At 59.5% G+C, this 9,162-nt stretch overlaps 2 non-coding genes across 2 annotated transcripts; both read right to left on the bottom strand.

Moving 5' to 3' along the window:
• Positions 1 to 300: 300 nt before the first annotated feature.
• On the bottom strand, positions 301 to 372 carry TRNAQ-CUG. The gene has a single exon. It is a non-coding gene; the product is annotated as a tRNA-Gln (tRNA).
• A 5,097-nt stretch (positions 373 to 5,469) lies between these two features.
• Positions 5,470 to 5,543, bottom strand: TRNAN-GUU. The gene has a single exon. It is a non-coding gene; the product is annotated as a tRNA-Asn (tRNA).
• Between the last annotated feature and the right edge of the window lie 3,619 nt (positions 5,544 to 9,162).

The raw sequence follows: 9,162 nt of genomic DNA, 5'->3' as shown, positions 1-9,162 counted from the left end.
GTCTGGTGTGTGCTGAGCTCACAAAGGCTTTTTGCTCCCTCGGGGTGGGGTGTGGTGTTTGGCTGAAGGTGACAGGGTTTGGGAGCCCTGTGGATGTGATGGGGTGTCTGGAATGGGGCGTGTGGGATCCCACGGACTGCAGGCATCAGTAGCCAATTCTAGAGCCCCAACCTATTGTAGTCATCCCGACCAAAGGCCTGTCTGCAGAGGGCAGGAGTCACCCAGTAGGAGGTAAACAACTCACACTTGGACAGCCGGAGACAGGGAAGGGGAGCATCTGATCTCCAGGGATTTACCACAAGGTCCCACTGAGATTTGAACTCAGATTGCAGGATTCAGAGTCCTGAGTGCTGACCATTACGCCATGGGACCAGCTTCTGCTGCCTTCTCTGGCCATCAGGGACCCTCATGAGGCTGGCTTGTGTAAGGGGACTGTTGGCACTTAACTAAAACTTTGTGAGTTTTTTTGGTTGGCTAGTTCCCAGTCCCAATAGAAGGGGGAAGGGTCAATGGGAAATCAGGACCCTGAGAGTGACAGTGCCCTGGGGCAATGGTCACCAACTGATTGGGAACAAGTGAGAATTGGTTGATGGAGAAAAATTCCTGGTGAAAATTGGCAAAGCTGTGGATATTTTGAAAAGTTAGGGCATGGCAGCACTGGCAGGAGTGGGGTGGGGGGTCCCCTTTAGTTCCCAGCGAGGCATGAGGGATCCCAGGGTATTTCCAGAAGAACTTTTGGAGCTGACCTTGGGAAAATGCCTTTAAGAACAGCCAGCTCAAGTTGAAACTGACGTTTTTTAAACTATTTTTATAACACTAACAAACCCTTGAATCCTAGTGTCACCCCCCATAAAATGGCTTCAGCCTTGTATTTTACCCAGGGTACAAGTAAACATCCCTTCAAATACAAAGGAGTGGAGATCAATCCCTTTTCAGAGTTAATGCACATGAAGGAACCATGTTACGTTTCATCCCTTATGTCCTGGTCCCATCACCTTTCCCTCCTCTCCGTTACAAGTTTTGGTATTTTGCACAGAAACTTTATTTCCTCAGAGAGACCTGGGAACAAGGGCTGCCTGCTCCACGGTACCAGATAAACACCTTTAATAGGAGACAGCGTCCCTGTCACAAATCATCTCCCACCTTCAGTTCAGTGACACCTGAATTGTTTCTTCTCCCGGCGGAGCCCAAGGACTGAAAGCAGCAAAATCAAACTCCTCTGTACGGAGCAGGAACGCTCGGCTCTTTCTTCCTGCAGCTGCTGTTAGTCCGTGAAACAATAAGGCTGGAACGCAAGGCTGAGTTCACGCACCAGCCCCCTGAGACATTTCAGTGCCCCTGAGAAAACTTGACCCCTGCTATTAGAATCCCTGAGTGGCTGGTGATTTGAATGGGAAAGGGATTGTTAAAGTTGGAAATGAACAATTGACAGCAATGTCATTAAAACAAACACACTCTCATCGTCCTCCAGCGAGATGGGAAATGGGCAGAAATTCTCACTGTTCAGCCGTGGACACAGGTGCACAACGACCCAGCAGTGAGCGTGCTGGGGGAGCTGGTCTGGGCAAACAATGGGAAGTGAGAACTCACGGAGCACAGATCTATAATGTAGTGGGAAAAACTGAAAAGTCAGTTAAGGCGATGGACTGGAAATCCATTGGGGTCCCCCTGCGGAGGTTCGAATCCTGCTGACTACGGAAGCGTTAGCGTGATCTCATTGTTGCAGTGTCAGTGTCCTAGCATCCACAGGGCCAACAGGAGCCAGAGCTGGTCTCACTCTTAGGGCTTGTCTCTATGTACCGGGGAATCGATGCACGACAATCAATCCACGGCGGGGGGGCATCAATTTAGTGGGTCTAGTGAATGCCTGTTAAATAGATCCCCAATCGCTCTCCCGTTGACTCCGGTACTCCACCGGAACGAGAAGCATAAGATAAGTCATAAGAGAGACTCTCCCATCGACCCAGCATGGTGTAGACACCGCAATAAGTCGATCTAAGCTACATCAACTCCAGCTATGTTATTCATGTAGCTGGAGTTCTGTAACTTAGGTCAAATGAGCCCCATAGCGTAGACCTGCCCATAGGCTGTTTGCACTTTAAACACGGCTGGAGCACATTGGAGTAGACACTCGCTACAGTGATTGGAGGCGTTTTCCCATCACCGTAGTAGCCAGGTTGACAGAAGAATTCTTCCCTCCACCTAGCGCTGTCCACGCCAGGGCTTCTGTCAGCTGAACGACATTGGTTAGGAGGGTCGATTTCTCACTCCCGGAGAGACGTAGCTCTGCTCATTAAGTGTCCAGAGCACATGAGCCCTTAGATCTCTCTTAGTATTTCGGTGCGTGCAATGAACCGTGAGAGGAAAACATCAACTCACAAACACAGAGACTGAATTCCCCACATTTAATCTCACTGCATTTTCCAGAAAGTCACAAAATCCAGTTCATTCTTGCTAGGAAAGAAATACATTAAGTGACACTAATTCTTAGGCTTGTGTAAATAAAGTTATGGGTTTAATTAATATCGTAAAAATGAGGGTTGTCAATTAATCGTAGTTAGCTCAAATTCACGATCACAAATTCAAATCTACATCATAAGCAGAACTCCCACCCCAGAGTACGCTGAGTAGTGTCCTTCGCCTCAGTTTCTTCCCTTGCGGTGTGACAGTCCCATGCAATGTTCCTTTAACAGACCCCTCTGATCTCCTTCCCCCAATCCCCACCCCCATGGTCAGCAAACCCCAGGGGTGGGGGGGAGGGGAAGGTATCCAGCGATACCTCAGCTTCTGCTGATGCCACTCCCTCACCTGGCTCTCAGGTTGCCCTGTTCCCTCTGCGTCGCTGCTGCTCCACGGCATTGTCGTTCCCCTGCTGCTGGGATCGTCTGCGTCGCCCCTTCCCCTGCGGTCGCCCGCCTGTCTCCAGCGTCGCCCCTTCCCCTGACGTCGCCCGCATCGCACCTTCCCCTGCCGTCACCTGCCTGTCTCCCGCGTCGCCCCTTCCCCTGCTGTCGCCCGCCTGTCTCCCGTGTTGCCCCTTCCCCTGCGGTCGCCCGCCTGTCTCCCACGTCACCCCTTCCCCTGCCTGTCTCCCGCATCGCACCTTCCCCTGCCGTCGCCTGCATGTCTCTTGTCTCACCCCTTCCCCTTCTGTCTCCCACGTCACGCCTTCCCCTGCTGTCACCCGCCTGTCTCCCGCGTCGCCCCTTCCCCTGCTGTCTCCCGCGTCACCCCTTCCCCTGCCGTCACCCGCCTGTCTCCCGCATCGCCCCTTCCCCTGCCGTCGCCCGCCTGTCTCCCGCGTCGCCCCTTCCCCTGCCGTCACCCGCCTGTCTCCCGCGTCGCCCCTTCCCCTGCTCTCTCCCGCGTCACCCCTTCCCCTGCTGTCGCCTGCCTGTCTCCCGCGTCATCCCTTCCCCTGCCGTCACCTGCCTGTCTCCCGCGTCGCCCCTTCCCCTGCTGTCGCCCGCCTGTCTCCCGTGTCGCCCCTTCCCCTGCCTTCGCCTGCCTGTCTCCCGCGTCGCCCCTTCCCCTGCCGTCGCCCGCCTGTCTCCTGCATCGCCCCTTCCCCTGCCGTCGCCCGCCTGTGTCTTGTGTCACCCCTTCCCCTGCCATCGCCCGACTGTCTCCCGCGTCGCCCCTTCCCCTGCTGTCTCCTGCATCGCCCCTTCCCCTGCCATCGCCAGCCTGTCTCCCATATCACCCCTTCCCCTGCGGTCACCCACCTGTCTCCCATGTCTCCTCTTCCCCTAGCGTCTCCCATGTTTCCCCTTCCCTGGCCATCACCTGCCTGTCTGATGTGTCACCCCTTCCCCTACCATCACCTGCTGTGTCTCCCCTTCCCCTGCCATCGCCCGCCTGTCTCCTGCATCGCCCCTTCTCCTGCCATCGCCCGCCTGTCTCCTGCATCGCCCCTTCCCCTGCCATCACCCGCCTGTGTCTTGTGTCACTCCTTCCCCTGCCATCGTCTGCCTGTCTCCTGCGTCGCCCCTTCCCCTGCCGTCGCCCGCCTGTCTCCTGCGTCGCCCCTTCCCCTGCCATCGCCAGCCTGTCTCCTGCATCGCCCCTTCCCCTGCTGTCACCCACCTGTCTCCTGCGTCGCCCCTTCCCCTGCCATCGCCAGCCTGTCTCCTGCATCACCCCTTCCCCTGCGGTCACCCACCTGTCTCCCATGTCTCCTCTTCCCCTGGCGTCTCCCATGTTGCCCCTTCCCCTACCATCACCTGCCTGTCTGATGTGTCACCCCTTCCCCTACCATCACCTGCTGTGTCTCCCCTTCCCCTGCCATCGCCCGCCTGTCTTCCGCGTCGCCCCTTCCCCTGCCGTCACCCGTCTGTCTCCTGTGTCACCCCTTCCCCTGCCGTCGTCTGCCTGTCTCCCGCGTCGCCCCTTCCCCTGCCATCGCCTGCCTGTCTCCTGTGTCGCTCCTTCCCCTGCCGTCACCCGCCTGTGTCTTGTGTCGTCCCTTCCCCTGCCATCGCCAGCCTGTCTCCCATATCACCCCTTCTCCTGTGGTCACCCACCTGTCTCCCATGTTGCCCCTTCTCCGGCCATCACCCGCTTGTCTCCTGCATTGCCACTCCCCTGGCCATCACCTTCCTGTCTGATGCATCACCCATTCCCCTGCCATCGCCTGCTGTGTCTCCCCTTCCCCTGCCATCGCCTGCTGTGTCTCTCGTGTTGCCCCTTCCCCTGCCGTCACCCACCTGTCTCCTGCAGCCTCTGCACAGCCACGTAGTGGGGGAACCTCACTACAGGTGCAGACTGGGCAGCCTCTTCCATTGCAACACCATGGGTGGGATGTGAACTGGGATCTGGGGGAGACTAACCCCCTAACCCACCCCTTCTGCATGAGGCCCTGCCCCTTCCGCAAACCCCGCTGGAGCCCAGAGCCCCCCCACACACGGCAGCAGCCAGCTCCCAACACAGGCTAGTACCCCCAGGCTTCCTCCCAGCCCCAGAGTGCGCTGTGCAGCCCCAGCGTCCCCAGCCCCGGAGCACCGGGAGGTGGGTTACGCGACCCCGACTCGACCTGCCAGTGACTCGGGGGGCTCTGCGCTCCATCAGCCAGGGCGGGCCAGGCTGCGGCCGGGACTCAGCCAGGGGCAGCATGGCCGTGCTTCCCTGCCGGGGCAGGAGGAGGCCAAGGGCTGTGTGCAGCCAACAGGGAAGTGGGAGGGAGGCGTCTTCGAGCCGGCCCATCTTGTCCGTTTCTCCCTCCCCACTTGGGCGGAAGCGGGAAGGGAGGGAAAGGTTCCTGGCTGAAGGTTTTGCGCTCGGCCTTGAGGACTAAGTCTGAGCGCCAGGCGTGGCTGCTGGGAGATGGGTTTCTGAGTCGCATCCAGCGCACTCTTCGGGCCACCAGCTGAAAGCACTGAGGCCAAGAGGGACGGTTTAGAGGTGGCCAAAAGGGGCCTTTGAGGCTCCTAGCAGGTCCTGAGGAGCAAGGAAAGAGCAGGCGATTACGACCGTCCCCGGGTGGGCTCGAACCACCATCCTTTCGGTTAACAGCCGAACGCGCTGACCCATTGCGCCACAGAGACACGTCGTGAGGGCAAAAGTCCCGAGCATAACAGTGTCTCCCTGGCCCCCCTCCCGGCCCTCACCAGCAGCAGGAAGCAGAGCGCCAGGGCTGGGGGAGTAGGTTGGGCTGGGCCCGGGCTGCCGGTGAGTGCCGGGGGTGGGGATCCCTTTCCCCAACCCCACCCCCCGAGCGACACGGCTGGGTCCGGGGCAGGGGAAGCAGAACGGGCTGCTCCCGGCCCCCTGCTAATGCCCCGGGCCACTCTGGGCCTGTGGGGCCCCCAAAAGTGCCTTCCACAGCTCCTGCCTCCCAGACCCTGGGGGGAAGGGGAGGCCTGAAGCCCCACACAGCCCCCCAAGGGGGGGGGCTGCATAGGGCACCCAGATGTGGGGCCCTGAATGTGGTCATGTAGTTTTCCCAAACTCAGGCTTGATTCTCTTTCCCTGTCACTAGAAGGTCTCATTGGCTCCCCCCCCCCCACAGCTGGGGAGTGGGGACGTGTGGCCTTTTCCCCGGCAGAAGGGTGGTGCCTGCCTAGCGAGTGAGGGTCGCTTTGGGGGACCCTGCACTCCGGGCAGGCTAAGTGCAGATCTCTGCCCTTTACTCAGCCAAGAAGGAATGTTTTTCACTAACATCCCAAGTGTGCAAGTCCGTCCCCACAGAGCAGCCCCACGCTCCGTGCTCCCTGAGCCCTGGGGAGAAGGGACCTTCTGCGGCTGGAATCCCGCCCGGCTGGGGCCTTGAACCCGGGGCTGAGCCGTCGCGAGAAAGGGAAGCGAGCGAGCTCGGCGCTGTCCGGCACCACCTGCTGGAGAGCAGAGGGAATCGACTGAGCGACGTCCTGGCTCATTTACATCTCACCTTGTTCTCTGCCTGCCGGCTGCCCTGGAGAGCTGGGGAGAGGCCTGAGCGCGGCAGCTCCTTATTTGCATATTAAAAGCAGCCGTTTGGGGCCGCTGGGGTGAATTGTGAGCAAGTTTTGGGGCTGGGACCCACGTGTCTAGTACAGGCGGTTGGGAGCCTGGCTGAGCAGAGCCTGGCCCTGACGGGGTGTGCGGTCACCCTCAGCTGGGAGCAGGATGCTGTGTGTGTGTGTGTGTGCGCATGCGGGCTGCCTGCCTGTGACTGGCCTGTGAGCTTCTCTCTGCTGAAAGCGGCGGAGCCGGTGGCAGTGGCGGGGTTGGGGGCAGTGCAGCAGGTGGGGGAAGGGAATCGAGGCACAGTTGCTGGCTGTGCTGGCTGCTTGCCGTGGTGACGTGTGCTGGGGAGCGGTGTCCCGTGTAGCGCTGGGAGGGGCTGCTGGTGCAGGGCGGAAGACAGGCAGGGGCCAGGCGCTGTCTGGGAGCTTGAGACGAGGGGTGGTGCCTGGATGGCTGGTGTCGGCCTGCCCAGTGTTACATTTCAGACAGACTCATCTCCCCTTGGCTGTCACTACGTGACGTTGTCTGACAGTGATGCTGGGCTCAGCCGCCAGGGCCTTGTGCACTCAGAGCTCAGCGCAGGCTCGCGAGAAGCGGATCGAGGACGAGCGGCGCCGGTTCCTGCTGCCAGGGCGGAGGAACAGAGAAAGCAGCAGCGGGTCCCGCCTCCTGCCTGGCGAGAAGCTGCAGCCCCCAGGGGTGTTCACAGGGTGCATCCACTCGAACGCGCTGCTGTTTTCTGCCTGTCGCTGGGTGACGGTTTCTGCCTGAGCTGGCAGCCGATGGGCTGTCGCTTCCTCGGGGTGGAGATCGCTGCAGGTGCCGCGGCTCAGAAACATCTCGAAGCCCCGGACCGTTGGGAGTCGCTGGCGGGAAGCGGGAAATTGCCGGGCTGCAGCGCGAGGCTCCTGGGGGCAGCAAACCAGCTTTTGGGTCCACTTGCAGCGGCTGGGAGCTGCAGGGTCCATACGCAGTGGTGTGGGCCTGTGGGGGCTCCCCCGTACCCATGGCTGCTGGGAGCTTCAGGGTCTCTCTGTAGGAGATGTGAGGCCCTGTCCCCACCCACAGTGGCTGGGTGCTCCTGGGTCCCTCGGCCACATGTGGCAAATGGGAGCTCTGGGGTTTGCCCGCGGCGGCCGGGAGCTGTGGGGTTCCCCTTCTCTCTGCAGTGGCTGTGGCAGCTGGAAGCTTCACCCACCCCCTGCATTGGGGTCCCTCCGCCACAGGCAGCAGCTGGGAGCTCTGGGTTCTGCACACAGCAGTTGGGGTCCATCTGTAATGGCCTGAGTCTACGGGGTCCTCCTGCCACCCATGGCTGCTGGAATTCCAGGGTCTTCCCATGGCAGCTGGGAGCTCTGCCTGCAGCAGTGGAGGGCTGCCTATGGTGGCTGGGAGTGAGGGTTGCCAACTTTCTATTGGCACAAAACCAAACACCCTACCCCCACCCCTTCCCTGAGGCCCTGCCCCTCTCACTACATTCCCCTCCCTCAGTGGCTCGCTCATCCCTACCCTCCCTCACTGTCACTGGGCTGGGGCAGGGGTTTGGGTGTGGAGGAGGGGCTGGTGCTGGGCTGTATAAGTAGGACCATTGCCAGCAGATCGCCGGACATGATCGTTCCCCGCTACTCACTATTGGTGAGGTCTCATCTGGAGTCCTGTGTCCAGTTGTGGGCCCCACACTACAAGAAGGATGTGGAAAAACTGGAACAAGTCCAACGGCAGACGACAAAAATGATTAGGGGGTTGGTGGGGTGCTCACTTTTGCAGTGAGGCAGGAGTTTCTATCCCAGCTGGCGTGAAGCAGAGAAACACCCAGCTCCCCAGGCGCTATTTAGCCCCCTCAAGCACAGGGACAGCCGCACATTTGGAGGAGGGAAACTGCTCTACACGCTAGCCCAAGCATTTGCCCACTTACTTTGGCAAGTCAGGAATGGCAAAGGCTAGACTGGATGCACCTGGGGCTCACGCCCTAGCCTTTGTGACACCCAAACCCAACTCCTTTCCGGGGGTCTAGCTGAAGCCAGAGCATTGGCCTGAGCCACCAAGAAAAGGTTCCCGCCCTGAAGAAAGCAGGACTTTCAGCACAAAGGAAAAACTGCACTATCACAAGGGGACTCAAACTCTCAATCAGCTGATCCAAAGTCAGACACCTTCTCCATTAGGCAACATGGTGTCATGGGGTCCCCGCGCGATGCTCTGGAACTGCTCCCGATGAAGCCAGGCAGGACTCTGGGGAAGTCTCCTTTCTGTGAGCAGACTGTCTTCAGGACAAACAGCTCACACATCTTCCACCTTCCTGGGTCTGACCTGGGAGCATTCAGCATCCTCTGCCCCTCTGTGCACTTCCCACAGCAAGTCCACCCAGGCGGGGTCCTGGGGAAGCCAGAGGGTCCTGCCCCCCAACTCCACAGTCAGATGTGACTCTCAGCCAGCCGGTAAAACAGAAGGTTTATTAGATGACAGGAACATGGTCTAAAGCAGAGCTTGTAGGTACAGAGAACAGGACTCCTCAGCTGGGTCCATTTTGGGGGGCAGTGAGCCAGACAACCACATCTGCACTTCACTCCATGTCCCCAGCCAGCCCCAAACTGACTCTCTCCAGCCCCTCCTCCTCTGGGCTTTGTCCCTTTCCCAGGCCAGGAGGTCACTGGATTTCTTTGTTCTCCAACCCTTTAGCTCTCACCTTGCAGGAGGAAGGGCCCCAGCCATCACTTGCCA

Source organism: Dermochelys coriacea, chromosome 12 (assembly GCF_009764565.3).
Source record: "Dermochelys coriacea isolate rDerCor1 chromosome 12, rDerCor1.pri.v4, whole genome shotgun sequence".
In the NCBI taxonomy this organism is placed as follows: Eukaryota; Metazoa; Chordata; order Testudines; family Dermochelyidae; genus Dermochelys; species Dermochelys coriacea.
This window is presented reverse-complemented; position numbering and strand designations above follow the sequence as displayed.